Raw genomic sequence first — 16,013 nt, 5'->3', positions numbered from 1 at the left:
GAGAAAGCCAGCTGCTGGCTTGGCTCTGACAACACACCTCTCAGACCAGCTCTGTCTTCTCATTTCTGTTACTTCTGTGCACCCGCGTCAACCATAGCAGCCCACTAACTGTTGGCAACCTAGTCAGCCTTATGTGCAGGAATTTACCACAAACAGAACATACTCTTCACATCTAACCAGTGGGGGAAATATACTTTTGTTGTCTTCTCTCATCCACTCAGGTGAATTTTCAATCATCACTTTTAGCAAGAGAAACAAAATTAAAGAACAGAATGTCAATAATCACTGCCCTCTCCTCACCCCCAAGAATACGGAGCTACACTTTCAAAAATATATGCTAGACTTACAGGCTTTTCTCCAATTTACTATGCATGTTTACTTTTACCAGTTTCAATAAGGAAATCCAAGGCTTTTCTTCCTGTGCAATTTTTCTCTGTCTTGAATATCTGAAAGCAGACAGATTTGCAAATCCATCATCAAGTAGATGACTATAAACATATTTTATTCATGTTTACCCATGTTATCTAGAGAGTTGTTTGCTTTTCTCACTGTTTCTTAGGGAAACAATAGTAATTTCATGACATCACATGGAGAAACACTTCTCTATCAGTTTCCAGATGCATTTGGAATTAAATCAACCAATATTTAGAGTCCCTAATAGATGTGTTCAGCATATAGGAATCCTCAACTTTATAGTCATGAAAATGTTCTATTTGGAGCAGGTTTTACATGTTTATTGGAAATTGTGTTGAGACAGAGACAGGTGGGGGTGGGCTTCGTTTGTTCTCATATTGCTGCCATAAAGTTTTTTTCTGTGAAAAATGAAATAAGATCTATGTGCTTCAGTTACAACTATATTATGGGCAGAGGAAATTTAAAATTTTACTTGAACATCTCAGCCATGAAGTCTTAGGTGTAGTCCTATTGATCACTAATAGCCTTTGAAACTGGTTGATCAAAGATGGCTAAGCCATGCACAGCCATACAGTCCTGTGGAAAGAGTATGCTTCTGTGGCCAGAAATTGTAAGCGATATCATAGTATAAACCAACCTATTTCAATTAATCAATAGAATCTAGGTGAAAGGGAGAAGAAAAATGTTACTCTAATAATAAATGATATCCATAACAAATATATGATTTCTTAATTCTTGTATTAGCTCTTTTTAAATATATTCTGTGCTTATTGTTTTTATAATGTAGGGGATGATATATATCTTCTGAATCGCTGGAGGGGCTGAAGAACCATAAATTCCTCAGTGTCCTGGGGAATGTGACTATGCAGTTTCAGGACGCCTCTAGAAAAAGCCAGTGATCTTTGATAAGAAGATACAATTTGCTAGGTTTGGAGAATGAACTATGCCAAGAGTTATACTGTTCTCTTTCCCATGAGTGACCACAAAGCCCTTTTGAGAAAGAAAAGTTGCAATGTAACTTGTTAGAAACAATATTGAAAGTCCCACAGATTGAGTTTTGGTGGTTTAGATACATTTTTCTGTGTGTGTGCAGTTTTCTTCGTTCTTTGGTGTAGTATTTTTAATCTCCCTTCATGGACTTCAACTCAATTTATTCAGTCTTTTTCATTAAGTCTCCCAATAGTTCCAGTGAAGACTCAACTAGCTCCTCTAGCGTCTGTGATTTACTATATAGTGGACATTTGTCATTAGCCATTCTACTTATTAATAAGGCTTCCTTTTAGGTAATGAATCCACCCCTTTGTGAATGATCGAGTTGGAGAGTAACTTTAGGTGCCTGCCTTGTCAGGCTGCCATCTGCGACTACAGCGAAAGGGTGGGCACATGACCTAATGTCAGCGCACTGAATGCTTGCATCCTACACCATGAGTCTGAGCAAGTAAGGCAAGAACAAAACAAATGGTGACAGTCATACACATCAGTGTCAACAGAACAGCAGAATCTTGGCCAGACTGTTCCAGCCACGCTATATGGTGTCTATATTCCTGCTTCTCTCCTCATCCAAGCTGCCTGCAATCCTCCCCATTCTCGAGTCTGGCCTCTTACCTAGGATCCAACTGATTTTGAGAGCCCCTGATATCTTTTGAAACAACTTCAGTTTGGGCTTAATTTAGTTGGTGGACTTCTGTTGCTTGTAACCAATATTCCTTACCAACTTACTACATAAGTCAGTACAGTTAGTTGCTCTTTGACTTACTATGGTGTTACGTCCTAATAATCCTATTGTAAACTGAAACTATCATAAGTCAAGAATGCATTTAGCACACCTAACCTACCAAACATCATGGCTTAGCTTAGCCTACCAGGCTCAGGACATTTACATCAGCCTACAGTGGGGCAAAATCATCTAACACAAAGCCTATTTCATTACGAAGTGTTGAATGCCTCATGTAATTTAGTGAATACCATACTGAAAGTGAAAAGCAGAATAGTTGTGTGGGTAATCACAACTAAAAGCACACCGGGCCTGAAGAATGTTTGAGGCATTGAACTAAAATGAATTGCTGGATGGTGCGGAGGCTGCAGCACCAGGATCATCGGTGTCTCTCTCCTCTGATGAGGCTTGAGAAGAGCCCGTAGCAAGCACTGCAGCATCGACCCCTGCCGGTGGTTCAGCAGACACGGTGCTCTCCAGCGGAGCCCGTTCACACCACGGCGGGGTCAGAAACACCGAAGTCAAACCATCATAGGTCAGGAACCATCTGTACTTGATTATATATTTTTCCATAATTTTTGTACTTCAATTTTGGCTCCCCGACAGGATTTTAAGTTACAGAGTTCATATTTACTCAATGCTGAAAGTCTTAGGATAATAGAAAACAAACTGAGGAGTTTTAAAAATAAATTAGACCAATAAATAAATAAATAAAAGTAAATAATATAAACTAGAAATAGACTCATAGATACAGAGAACAGACTGACAGTTGCCAGAGGGGAGGAGGTTTTGGGGACTGGATGAAAGAGGTGGAGGGAGTAAGAAGTACAAATTGGTAATTACAGAATAGTCACAGAGATGTGAGTTACAATATACATCCAGTCAATAATATAGTAATAATAGCTATGTATGGGGCCAGGTAGGTACTTGAAATATCGGGGAGACCACTCTGTAAAGTACATGATTGTCTAACCATCATGCTGCACATCTGACTCTAATGCAGAATAACAATGAATGCAAACTGTAATTGAAAAAAAGATTCTATTTACAGTACTAATGAAGACATGTTCATATATGTGTGTATAGACACGTTAGAAATCACAAAATTCTAATTAAAGAAATAAAAGATTTAAATGAATAATACACCTTTAAAAAGGAAAAAACTGAGCTGTAGCTGAAGAAACAGTCAGTCCAGTTAGAGTAACTTGCCGCAGGTCACATACTTGGCAGGGCAGTCAGGATGAGGACAAGTATTGCCTGCTCCGCTGTGTATCACTCTCTCCACTGCAAGTTTCCTTCTTGTTCATTAAGACTAAACTATAAATCCTATTCTCAGCCAATATTCAAAGAGAACATAATATGCATTCAAACAAGGAGCGCTAAGAACAGTTATAGAGCAGTCTCACAAAACACGAGAACCGCATCCGTCACTTTAGGAGGTCATCCCGCAGAGCTAATGGAACACAGAAACGAATTCCCAAGAATGTGCCAAGGAAAGTAATTTCCCATAAGAACCCAAGGAAATATACCGCACTAATGATGTCTGCAATAACCGATATACTATTCATAAGCCTTCGTGTATCATGAGCTTTATAGAGTTATTTCCATACTCAACAGAAAATTTTCTGTTTCTTCCACGAGAGAGCCACAGTAGTTAATGTTCCAGGGTTAACCAGAAGGTATCACGTTGGATTCAGAGTGACTATGTGCATAAGTGTAGCAGAGAGCAATGTAAGGATTGTGCTGAGAGGTCTGTAATTCACATTGGAGAAGAAGCCACAAACATTGCTGCCAGAGGACTGAGCACACGGCCCTCGCAGCACGCGCATTCTTTAAGGCGGTTATGGAAGAACTGCTCTAATGAGAGACATCGCATGTTGCCCCTGCCAGGGATGTCAATCTCCGGAGTTGAAATCTAAATCCAAGGGGAAGTGTTTCCTGTTCTGGGATTTCAATCATAAGTATCAAAGAGCAGCACTTGCAGTTGCTGTGCTTTCATTATTTTCCACACTTTTTCTATATTTTCCACGGAATTTCTATCACAAATTAATAGTTTGTTCTTTTTTTTAAAATAAATTTTTTGAATCATATACAGTCCAGACTCTAGCGGTTGCACCTGGGATTGAAGGATTCCTGGAGTGCTTGAATACATAGGCCTACAGTCCATACGTACAGTAATTTTAATTGTAATTTAAATTGTAATACAGGAGTGTTTAATTGACTCAGACAACCGAGCGCACGCTGTATGATTTTCACAATAGTTTGTTCTTCTTTCTTTGGGCATGATTAATACGAACTAGTTATAACAAATCTTCAATCCATCATTTCAATCTTACAGCAAACAGATATATCCTCTGGATTCTAGATGTCAATTATAACTACTTAAGTATATGCACACCCATGAGAGGCAAGAATTTTATCCTTGGGTATGAAGAGTTGAGCGAGATTAAAAAAAAAAAAATGGGATAGCATAAATGACTTTTTTATAACTATTTTGATATAGTAGTAGCATTGAGGTAATAAAAGAACAAATGTAAGATATATTAGTAGTTTCTTACCTCTGAGACCAGAAGTATTTAGAATTATATGCTATGTGTGATCCACTAAATAAAATTAGCTTAATAAGTCCAGAGTCTTCTACAAGCAGGGTAGGGCCAAGAAAATGCTAAAATTTGGGGAAGGGAGTGGGGGGCAGGAAGAGATCAGCCAAAGAATTTATATGCATATATATGCATTGCCCATGGACACAGACAATAGCATGGTGAGGGCCTGGGGCAGGAGGGCCAAGGGGGGACATCTGTAATACTCTCAACAATAAAGGTAAAAAAATAAAGTTTAATTTAAAATGTTTTAAAAATGTTGGTGTCAACACATTTTAGCATGGCCTATAAGACCTTCTGCCACTTGGACTCTGCCTGTTTTGCCAAATTGTCTTCTATCACCACCTGCTTCATTAACCAAATTCCATCCACAATGACCTTTCTCGATCTTACCTAGGGGCATTTTATTCTTTTGCCCAGAGTGTGGAATGAGTGGCTTTTTCTCATCAAGGAAGTTCTCAACCCAAAGAGGCTTCCTAGATCACCATAGTGAAAGTAGCTTCCTACCTACCTTTCTATTTGTTACTCTGTTTGCTTCACGGCATTAACACCAAATAAAATTATTCCACTTATTTGCAATCAATTTACTTACAGTTTAAGCTCTATGGAGAAACAAACATGAAACAGTTTTATTTTTTCCAGTCACTGCCTTTAACCTTGTAATGTTCAGTTTTCCTTTCCTGACTCTTAACAATAACTCCGGCAGCTCTCAAAGCTGTTGGACCACTTTCAATTATTAAAAAGCCAGTCTAGCTGAATTTTAAACCTGTCTCATTTTCTCTCTCAGGATGTGTCTTCCCAGTAGCCTCCTGAACACCTCCTCTCCATTCTTTCCAATATCAGGGCTTCCGGAATCAGGGATGGCAAGGACAAAATATGGAAGACAGCCAAGAGCTTCACGTAACCGGCTGCCTGTTGGTGGTTCTCTGTTGCTTCTCTGGGTAACACCACCTGACCTTTGATGTTCTCCTTGCAGTAAGTCTTGAACTGAGGGTGTTTTCAGAAAACCCTGAGGGATCCCTGACATAGACAATCCCACTCTAGCTCATTCCTTCCCACCTTTCACGGACAGCGGCTGCCCCAGGGGTACACCCACCACACTCTTGGTGTCAAAACGTCAGGTGAGGTACCAGAAGGTTAGCTCAAGTCCATCCTCACTTGATAGTGCATATTTGAACTGGGGAACTCTCACATCTTTGCCATGCAGAGGTTCAAGGACAGGCCATTTCCTCTCTCTGCTCTGCCATTCGTTTCTGATTTTTTCCCTCTATGTTCAAGTGGCAGAGAGGCAGGTCAGTAAGTATAGCATGAGCAGATGATCCAATGGAAAATAAGATGCAGTCTCCCTTCCTGGCACATAACCTCCATCTCTATGGGTGGCTCTCTTGCAGCTCCCTTCACTTGGCTTTCGGAGTTAACACTTACTTGACTTTTAGGAGATACCTCCCCAACTCCACCATGTAGAGAAAATGCTAAGCACGCTCACTTTAGTTGTTTCTTACTTTCTCTATCCTGTCTCTGATCTCCTCTAAGAGAGACTGAACTGAGAATGAACTAATGGAAAATGGCCTGAAGTATGGAAGAATCAGTTAAAAAAAAAACCCACAAGTCTTGAGGGGATGACTGTTTCCAATTCTTTTCTGTTGTCTTTAGAACTGCAGCAGTCAACATAGTTTCAACCTCAGATTTTGGCTTCTAGCCATGAATTTAGGAGTAACAGGAAAATAATTCTCCTTTACTAACCATCCTATATTACATTTTATTTTATTTATGTGTGTTTACTTTTTAGCTCATCTCACCAGAGCAAAAGTTTAGAGAGGGCAAGGATGTCTTAATTCACTACCACATCCCCAGCCTATAGCATAGGGCTTGGCATATATGTGGTGCTCAATATATTTATTGGTTAATGTTATTCTTTTGTTGTTGTTGTTGTTATCCTCTCCTTCTTTCTTGATTCCTTCCTTCTTGTATTTCTTAAACAAGGAACAAAAAATGTAGTACCTTCTATCCAGATATGGGATGAACAGAGATTACAAGCAAGTTGACTAGCTTAAAGTAGACTTTTGCTATAAAACTCAGTTTCAAAGGACCTTAAGTAAAGCAAAAAGTAACATAGCTATAAGCAAAGAACCTAGTATTCTTCATATCTTTAATATGAAAAAGACCCCTGGTCTTTTCACCCAACTTCTAGAAGAGAGAATATTTCTTCAGTTCTTCCTATTTATTTTTTAACTCAATATTCTTTTGGGGGGGGGTTAATCCTCACCCAGGGATATTGTTCCATTGATTTTTTTTTTTTTTTTTTTGATAGTGTGGAAGGGAGGGGGAGAGAGAGGGAGAGAAGGAGACATCGATATGAGAGAGATACATTAATTGGTTGCCTCCAGCACAACCCCAACCAGGGCAGTAGATCGAACCTGCAACCCACGTATGTGCCCTTGACCAGGAATCGAACCCACGACCCCTCAGTCCGTGGGCTGATGCTCTTAATGGCTGAGCCAAACTGTCCAGGGCCTCAGAATATTCTCTTGTCAAATTCACATGGGGAAAGAAAAGTACTGAGCAATGTCTCCCTTGGTTCACTGCACAACTTTCCTAAATTCCCTCCTGAAATTTTTCTGTAAGTCCACCATTATCCCTGACTAGTTGCATCAAGAAAGGTGATATATTCTAAGCCAATTTCAACAGGAAGAGCCAAAGGACTTACCCAGGAGCTGCGAAGCAGAGCAAGCACACTTTTATCACTTAGAGTTCATGATTATTTGAGGTGGCCTAATGATAATGGAGCAGATGGCAACTCTGCCCCTCTACCCTACCTCAAAGGATCTCTTTTTACTGTCACAGAACTTAAGTTTCTAAAATGATCCCTTCTTAAAATATTTACTTGCTTTTCCCTTCATTTTCCCAAACACCATGCAGGTTATTATCCTACACCACGTGAAGCATCACTAAACACTTTGGCAATTGCCACACTTGTAATCAATGATCTTTGAATCCTCCTTCCCCCTTAATCCATCTAAGCAACTACCAAATTATGTATTTTCTACCTGTAAAGCAGTTCTCAGTTCTGTCCCACAAGTTTCCATTATCATTGAGCCAGTTAAGTACATTGTAAGGAAAAAGCACACATCAGTGTAAAAAAGTATGTATCATTTAGATCATACCCTTCCAGGTATGTGATTCTAGCCTTTCGTTGTCGTTCAGTTATTTTGTAACTCCGTAAGTTTGAGATACCTTACAGCAATGCACAAATAATTATCGTCTATAATTGTGTAAATTCTGATTGGTGGAGAGTCAATTAACTTTCCTCCCTTTCTACCCACTCCAATTAGCCCATTTTTTCTTCCCCTGGAACATTTATTTCAATATTCTGGTATATAAATGTGTCTTTTTTTAATTCTCCTTTGAACTTGTAATATCTCACCAATTTTCTCATTAATTAAATAAAATCTTTAACCTCTATTCATTGTTATAGCTGCATAAAAGTTATGATTTTACCTTTTTAAAAAGCGGTATATTTTTAACTTATTCAACAATGATAGATTGTCACATCTTGACATTCAGGATCATCAGTAATATGGCTTTTGGCCATTCTACTCCCCATGTAAAGTCTTTGATACGAAAACAGTTTAAATCGCTATTCTATGAGTACACCATGGAAGCTTTTATTTCTCTTTTTCTGGTTCTTAACCAAGACTATTTATTTGTTTGTGCCTTGTCTAAGGCCACAACTGGACCCACTGACCAGTGGGTACAATGGAGCACTGGGACAGTCTTAATTCCATAGTCAAGAAAGTATCCTGTGTATATAGCAATTTGGTTGTGCACAGCCAAAAAATTATTACTCATTGGTGATCATACTATTTGTGAACCTGGTATTATGATCCAATCAGGATATAGTGGGGATCAGTTAGGTGACAGATGATAAAGAATCTGGTTTGTTAGACTTTTGTTGTTGTTAGACTCTTTTTGTTTGTCTGTTTCACTATATGTGAACTCAACTCAGTCAAGAAAATAGTTTATGCTCACTGAAAGTAGAACATCCCTTTGAAATCTGCTCTAGTGGGTTTTTATGGTTCTGCATTTACTGTTAACCTATGATTAAGGCTATAAAAAGAACTAAAGCTACAAGCTCTTAGCAAGTCTGTGTATCTGTAATTAAGAAAAACCTTTACCTCTCAATGTGTGTTTGATGTTTTCCTATCTCTATAATATATAAATAAATTAAATTATGAAGTATCTCAAATCCAAATAGCTCCATTCTAATTGGTTCTTAAAGGAAAATAAGTACTTATATAGTTTTAATATTCTCAAATTTTTCAGGAATTAAAGAAATTGGACATGTATAACAAGGCTTTAAAAAATTCTTACAAAAACCTCAAGGCCAGAAGATTTGTATAAAAATACAAATTCACAAAATAAAGTTGAATCTTTCACAAACAAGTCTGGTTTGATAACTCTTGGTTTGAAAATAACTGTACGATTCCCCACCCCACCCCACTCCGCCCCGATTTTATCAATGTGGTTATATTGGTTTGCCAATGCTGCATAACAATATTACCACAAACTTCTCGGCTCAAAGCAACACACATTTATTAACTCAGTTTCTGTTGATCAATCAAAGCTAAGTTTATTAGGGTTACTGAAGTGAGGAAGAGCACCACCTTATAAGGGAGATCCTAGTAATGTCTCAAAATGGGGAGATTTGGGGAGGATAATTATAAGGCTTGAGGATCTGGGGTTAAGTGTTTGAAAGAAGATTTGTCAAGAGAGAATACTAATTGAGATAGGGGACAGATCTCGACATAATAATTTAGGATTGAGGGACAAGTGAGATATTTGGATATGAGATAAACTGTTTGGCCAGATGAACAAACTATAGGAATAAATTGCTTTCTGGGAATTTCCTGAAGCAAATAGTGAAATTGTTTACTAGTTTACAGCTTTATATTCCTGGGCAAGAATTTCCTAGAACAAATATTCAGTCAAATTGATACAAGGGAACTTAGTCCTTAGTCCCAGTCACTACGTTATGTAAATACAAATGGTCTAAATTCTTTTTATAATTCTGAAAAATGATTTTCTAAGTTATAGTATATTAACTTAACCAAGATCTTCATTTAACTTTAATTTATTTATTTTTTCTTGATATGTGCCCCTAGCAGGAACCGAACCTGAGACTCTCTGGTCCACAGGCCGACGCTCCAACTGCTGAGCCAAACTGGCCAGGGCTTCATTTAACTTTAAAACCATAGACTATAATTAAAGTTACTTAATCCATAATGTTGGACACTAGATACTTTCTAAGCAAAATATAACACTGAAATGCGGTCACCCACCCAACATACTTTTAATATGTACAGTTGTCCCTCGCTACTTCGTGCTTCGACTTTCGCAGCTTCACTCTTATCGTGGTTTTTTCAAATATATTCATGAAAAAGTTGATCGAGACAGTAAAAATAATACAGCGCACGCTCAGTTGTCTGAGTCGATTATACACCCTGTATTACAATTACAATTAAAATTACTGTACGTATGGACTGTAGGCCTATGTATTCGAGCACCCCAGGAATCCTTCAACGCCAGGTGCAACCGCTAGAGTCTGGAACGGATTAACCATGATAAACAAGGAACGAATGTATTCTTTTACCTCCTATAGAAGATATATTTGTTGGTCATGTTGATGATTGTCTTCATTTTGCTAAATTAAAAGGTGAAAAATTGATTGTGTGACTCTAGAGGGTTTTGTGTGTCCATAAATTACTTAATTGGACTGGAAGTTAAGATTCATACAGGTAGTCAACTGCTACACTAAAGCCACCGTAGCAGAGAAGTCGGACTGTGAATGCAAGGTAATGGGATGTGATTTTGTTTTTAAGGAAAGGAGAATAGTTTTACCTTAAAGTAAAAGGTTGCATTCTTCCACATTGTGAAAAAGGATTGTGTAAGTTCACTCAGTTTTGATGGGTTTATTTGTAATACCATTTAACAAGTAAAGGAGGGTGCTCATGTATCTTTTACTGCTGAATATAATATTAACAAAAAACTAGAATTTAGTTTTCTATAAATTAAAATGACAGTTTATCTTGAACCATTTGTTCTTCTCTTAACAAGGGGAAGTGAAGGGGAGTAAAATATCCTACTCTAAAATAGACCTCTTTGGCATACTGATGATTTTAAATTAAAGTTACTTAAAAAAATTTTTTAAAAAAGTTCAAGAAAGACACTCTGCCCCCTCTTGGTTGTCCTGCAGTAGGAAATAAACCTGCCATGTGAAAAGCACTCTCCCTGCATCTTCACCACCAGAAAGAGGAATGTCAAGGCCTAAACAAACCTTGTTACTTCCTCACTGATTTACTACCCCAACCCATACATCATTTTCTTGTCAACTCTTCACACATCTATTGTCTCTTTGTCTAAAAGGTATAAAAGTTGCCTGCTTTGGTCACTTCTTCGTGTCTCATATTTTTATGGACTTCTATATGTATGAAATTAAATGCATTTTCTCCTGTAAATCTGACTGTGTTAATTAGTAGACCAGTCAAAAAGCCCTAGAAAAGAAAGAAAACGTTCCCCCCACCCACGCACAAAAAAATAGTTACTCTTTTACATTCTGTGTGATCTGTCAGCATGAATATAATTCTATATCCCATCAAAAAATAGTTTTCTGTGTTTTGTGAAGACTTTTTCAAGCCCTTGATTAAGTGTCCACTTAAGAATAGTCTAAACCGCCCTGGTCGGTTTGGCTCAGTGGTTAGAGCGTCAGCCTGCGGTCCGGAGAGACCCGGGTTCAGTTCCTGCTAAGGGCACGTACCTCGGTTGCAGTTTGTCCCCCGCCCTGGTTGGTCGTGCGGGTGGCAGCCACTCGATGTGTCCCTTCACGTCGATGTTTCCCTCTCTCTCTCTTCCTCTCTCTCCCTCCCATTCTGTCTGTACATAAAATGGAAAAATGTCCTCGAATGAGGTTAAAAAAAAAAAAAAAGAATAGTCTAAACTGCCCTGGCCGGTTTGGCTCAGCATAGAGCGTCGGCCTGCGATCCAGAGAGACCCGGGTTCGGTTCCTGCTAAGGGCACATACCTGGGTTGCAATTTGACCCCAGTTGGGTCATGCAGGTGGCAGCCACTCAATGTGTCCCTTTCACATCGATGTTTCTCTCTCTCTCCCCCTCTCTCTCCCTCCCACTCTATCTGAACAAAAAATGGGAAAATGTCCTCGGGTGAGGATTAAAAAAAAAAGAATAGTCTAAACCCATAGAGAATTTTTATAAGAGTTTATTTGAGCCCAAACTGACAATAATTGCTGGTAAGCAAGGTCTCAAATGCTCTGGAGAATAACAATTTTTCAGTTTGTTTTATACATTTGGAATTGAGAAGGAGACATAGGGAAGATTACTTAAGATTATGTGCTCTCTGGAGGGTGGTTATGCTTCTGAAAAGAGGCATTTCAAAGGCGTGTTAGCCTAGATGCACTGAAACAATGGACAGGGCTTATTTAAGGCAGAGATAAACCTTTTACTAAAAAAGTTATATTCATAGGGTGTGACTACTGACCAAGACCTGCTCATTAACAAATTTATGATCAGACCACTTTGTGAGCTTCCTTTATGATCAGAAAACCTTTTTCATTAGTATAAGCAACAAAAACATCAAGTTCCTCATTTCTGAGACAGTTAAGAGTCCTTTCAATTGTGGTACATTCTTGCTACTTAGAATATTGTATTACCACTTTGATTAATAGGTAGCCAATTTATTGTTTCTCAGGCACACCTGATTCTGTTTTAATAGGTGAGCCAAAGTACTCTGAAAGCTCTTTTGATTTTGCTTTCACACGATCATATCCTAGAAGCAGAAAAATAAAATTTTCAGGATTTTTTTTTTTTTTTTACACATAAAACTAAAATTTCCCATTAGGGCCACTGGAAATTCTTGAAGATTTTTTTCTTTTGCCTTATAAAAGAAGTTGTTTCTTGCCATCTCTGTATTTCTTAATTAGCTCAATACTTCTGTACCTCTTGCTAAACTAGGTAAACAATCTGGCCAAAATATAATGAAACCAGCCTTTTGAATGTGTGTGATCAAAAATCATCTCTAGAGGTTATGATCAAAAGAGTGAACTGTTAAGCTAAATTACTTAAAACTTGGAATAAGGCAAGAAGGTGAGTGGTAGGACTTTTCAATATCATACTGGAGTATTGTTTAACTGACTAAACCATGGACTATTTGATTACATAAAGGAATGTGCTTGATTTGGCTATTTTCTATTAATGAAACACCTGGTCTCTACGTCATATATGTTAACTTGTAGATATGGACTAACAGAGAGTAAATTTAAGATCAACTGCTGGTGAATTTACCAGTGACAAGAAACTTTGAAGGAAGAAAGAATCTTTGATTGAGCATCACCGAAGTGTCAAAAACTATACATTACTCACAGTCATACAAACAACCTTGAGTGATAGGTATTATCTTCAGTGTACAAGTAAGAAAGCTGAAGTTCAACAGGTAAAATGATTTGCCACATTATTTAGCTAGTAAATTCTAGAGCCAGGTATCAAACCCTGAATGTTCTTCTTTTCAAACCTACACACTTTGGCCACCTTATTCTACCCCTGTGGTATAAACTTTTTCCTAATGACCACAAAGTTATACATGCCACTTCTGCAAACTGAAACTGATATCTCAATGTCGTCCCCTCCCAAGAAAACCTGCTAGTTAGAAAGACAGAATTTCATGACGAGTATGTTCTGTGTGCAAAGAGTCAAAGATGTATGAGTCATCTCCTGAAACCCACTAAGTGTTTAGTTGAAGATTGCTCTTTATCATCTAGCTAGATGGCCATTAGAAGTGTTGGAGACAAACTATCCCTTAGGAAAAACTGGCTAAACAATAAATCATTTAAAGTGCTTTACAGACATTACCCAATATATTTCCACACATCCCTGTGAACTACACAGCCAGACACAAAAGCTTCCTGATTTGTTTACACACATTCAAGGTGATGCAGTGTAAAGTGGAAGGCCAAGGTACTGCTAACAACATTAGACTTACCTGAAGCCTAGGGCATTTTCAGGCCATTTCGGCTGAAACACCACTAAGTTAATTAACCTCTATTGTTTTCCTTAACCTGCTTGATGAAAATGTCAGTACCATTTGGGACAGAAGGCAGTAAAACCAGGCAGGTCATTTAGAGTACCTTTTCCATTCTAGTTGGCCCATTCTGATCTGATCAATGCTTAACATCCTTCACCTTAGCAACAATGGGAGATATTCATATTCCCCTTCCCTAAGGGACATGGTACCTTTTAAAAAGCAGTGAACTGTGAATTTCCAGAAAATTTAAAACAACTATTCTACAGAAAGGAGAATTTGTCGTAGCCTTTGAGGAAGACCCAAGGCAAAATAATTGTTATACTACCATCCTGAAAAGAAAAGTGTGCAATTTGGGAATGGAGTGGGGCGGGGGTGCAATTTTCTTTCCTACAAAAGGGTTTGAAGGCACTGAGGTGAGGCTGACTGTCACACGTGAAAATTTAATAGCAACTGTACTTTCTGGGTTTTAACTTTAAAACATACTTCAGTGTCAACACATAGAAACTGAAGAAATGTTATGACAATCTTTCCCAAGCTTGTCCCCACGCCAGTCTTTCCCACGTCAGTAAGTGGTCCCTGAAGCCACCCGTTCTCAAGCCACAAACAGGTCACCCTTGATTCTCCCTCCCTTATCTCCCACATGCAATCCATCAACAAGTTCTATCGATTTTAATTCTGACATTTGTCTCCAATCTGTCCACTTTTTTCTCCTTTCCTCTTCTTTCACCTTTGTCCAAACCAGTAAGGGGAATGAGGCTACTAGGGTAAGAGTAAAGCGCTTTCTCAAAAGTACAGACAGACATCTGGGAAACACCACAATTGGTAACAGAAGGAAAGGGGTTCGAAGAAAAGCTGCAAAGGTGGGAGAAACAGAATACAATTGAGAAAAGCAGAGGATTTAAACAAAGAATCAGAGACCTGCCTGGCCAATGTGGCTCAGTAGTTAGGTGCTGACCCATGCACCAAGAGGTTGCCAGTTCGATTCCTGGTCAGGACACGTGCCCAGGTTGTGGGCCTGATCCCCAGTGGGGGGCATGCAGGAGGAGGCCAATCGATGTTCTCTCTCATCGATGTTTCTCTCTCTCTCCCTCTCCCTTCCTCTCTCTCTAAAATCAATGAAAAAAAAAATTTTTTTTTAAAGAATCAGAGACCTAAGGTTGACTCTCAAGCATTTCCCAGTCTGAAGACAAGAAAGACAGGTGTGAATAGGTGAATTCAGGATGTGATTCTTATGTTTAAGACTTATCATGTACAAAATGTTTACATTATACAACTTTCAAATGAGAAGATTTCTACATAATTTTTTTCAAGGTGAAATCCTCCAGATTAAAAAAATATACTAAAAACATACAATAAAATAATGAATAAAACTTTAGAATTTCTTTTTCTTTTGATTTAGTTTTTGAATATTTGGGTAAATTGGACATTTGGTTTTTGTTTTGTTTTGTGTACACTCAATGTGATTAAAGAATCCAAAGGCCACCCTGGCTGGTTTGGCTCAGTGGTTGGAGTGTTGGCCTGTGGACCAGAGAGTCCCGGGTTTGGTTCCCGCTAGGGGCATGTACCAAAAAAAAAAAAAAAGAATCTAAAGGCCAATGTTCAAATTCATTGTGATAAAAACAAGTTTTCAATCTTCTACAGGAAATTGTTCACTTGTTCAGACAAGCCAAAATTCAACTTGGAAAATATTCCTCTACTCCATCATCATAAAAATTCTAAGAAGAAAAGTGTCTTAATTTCCTCCAGTGTTCCTTATTAAGTGACATTTAATCTGAATCTAGGAAATATTAATATTTATTAAGTTCAAGCAAATCATGTATTAAAAGATAAGTTTTAGAAAAGGATACAGCACGACTTTCATACAGATATGAAATGAACATGTGTCAAAGCTTTTATTTAATTCATTAATTGGTGAGGGAACCAGTAAGATATTACAATAGGTTCAAAGGAGAATTCAAAGAACCACACATACATTAAGAATAGTGAAATACATTTGCTAAACACATATAAAACTTCAAAACTGCTTGATATCCAAAGGGCAATAATCAACTGAATCCCAGTGAGATAGAATTTGCATTTCTATGGACAAAAATAATTAGCATTAGTATAAGTATTATATAACATATAGAAATGTAAAATAACTCAAAGACCATAAAAGATTCAGAGACCCTATAGAATCAGAAAATCTGGAAAAT

This window comes from Molossus molossus, unplaced genomic scaffold (assembly GCF_014108415.1).
Source record: "Molossus molossus isolate mMolMol1 unplaced genomic scaffold, mMolMol1.p scaffold_m16_p_7, whole genome shotgun sequence".
Lineage (NCBI taxonomy): Eukaryota > Metazoa > Chordata > Mammalia > Chiroptera > Molossidae > Molossus > Molossus molossus.
This window is presented reverse-complemented; position numbering follows the sequence as displayed.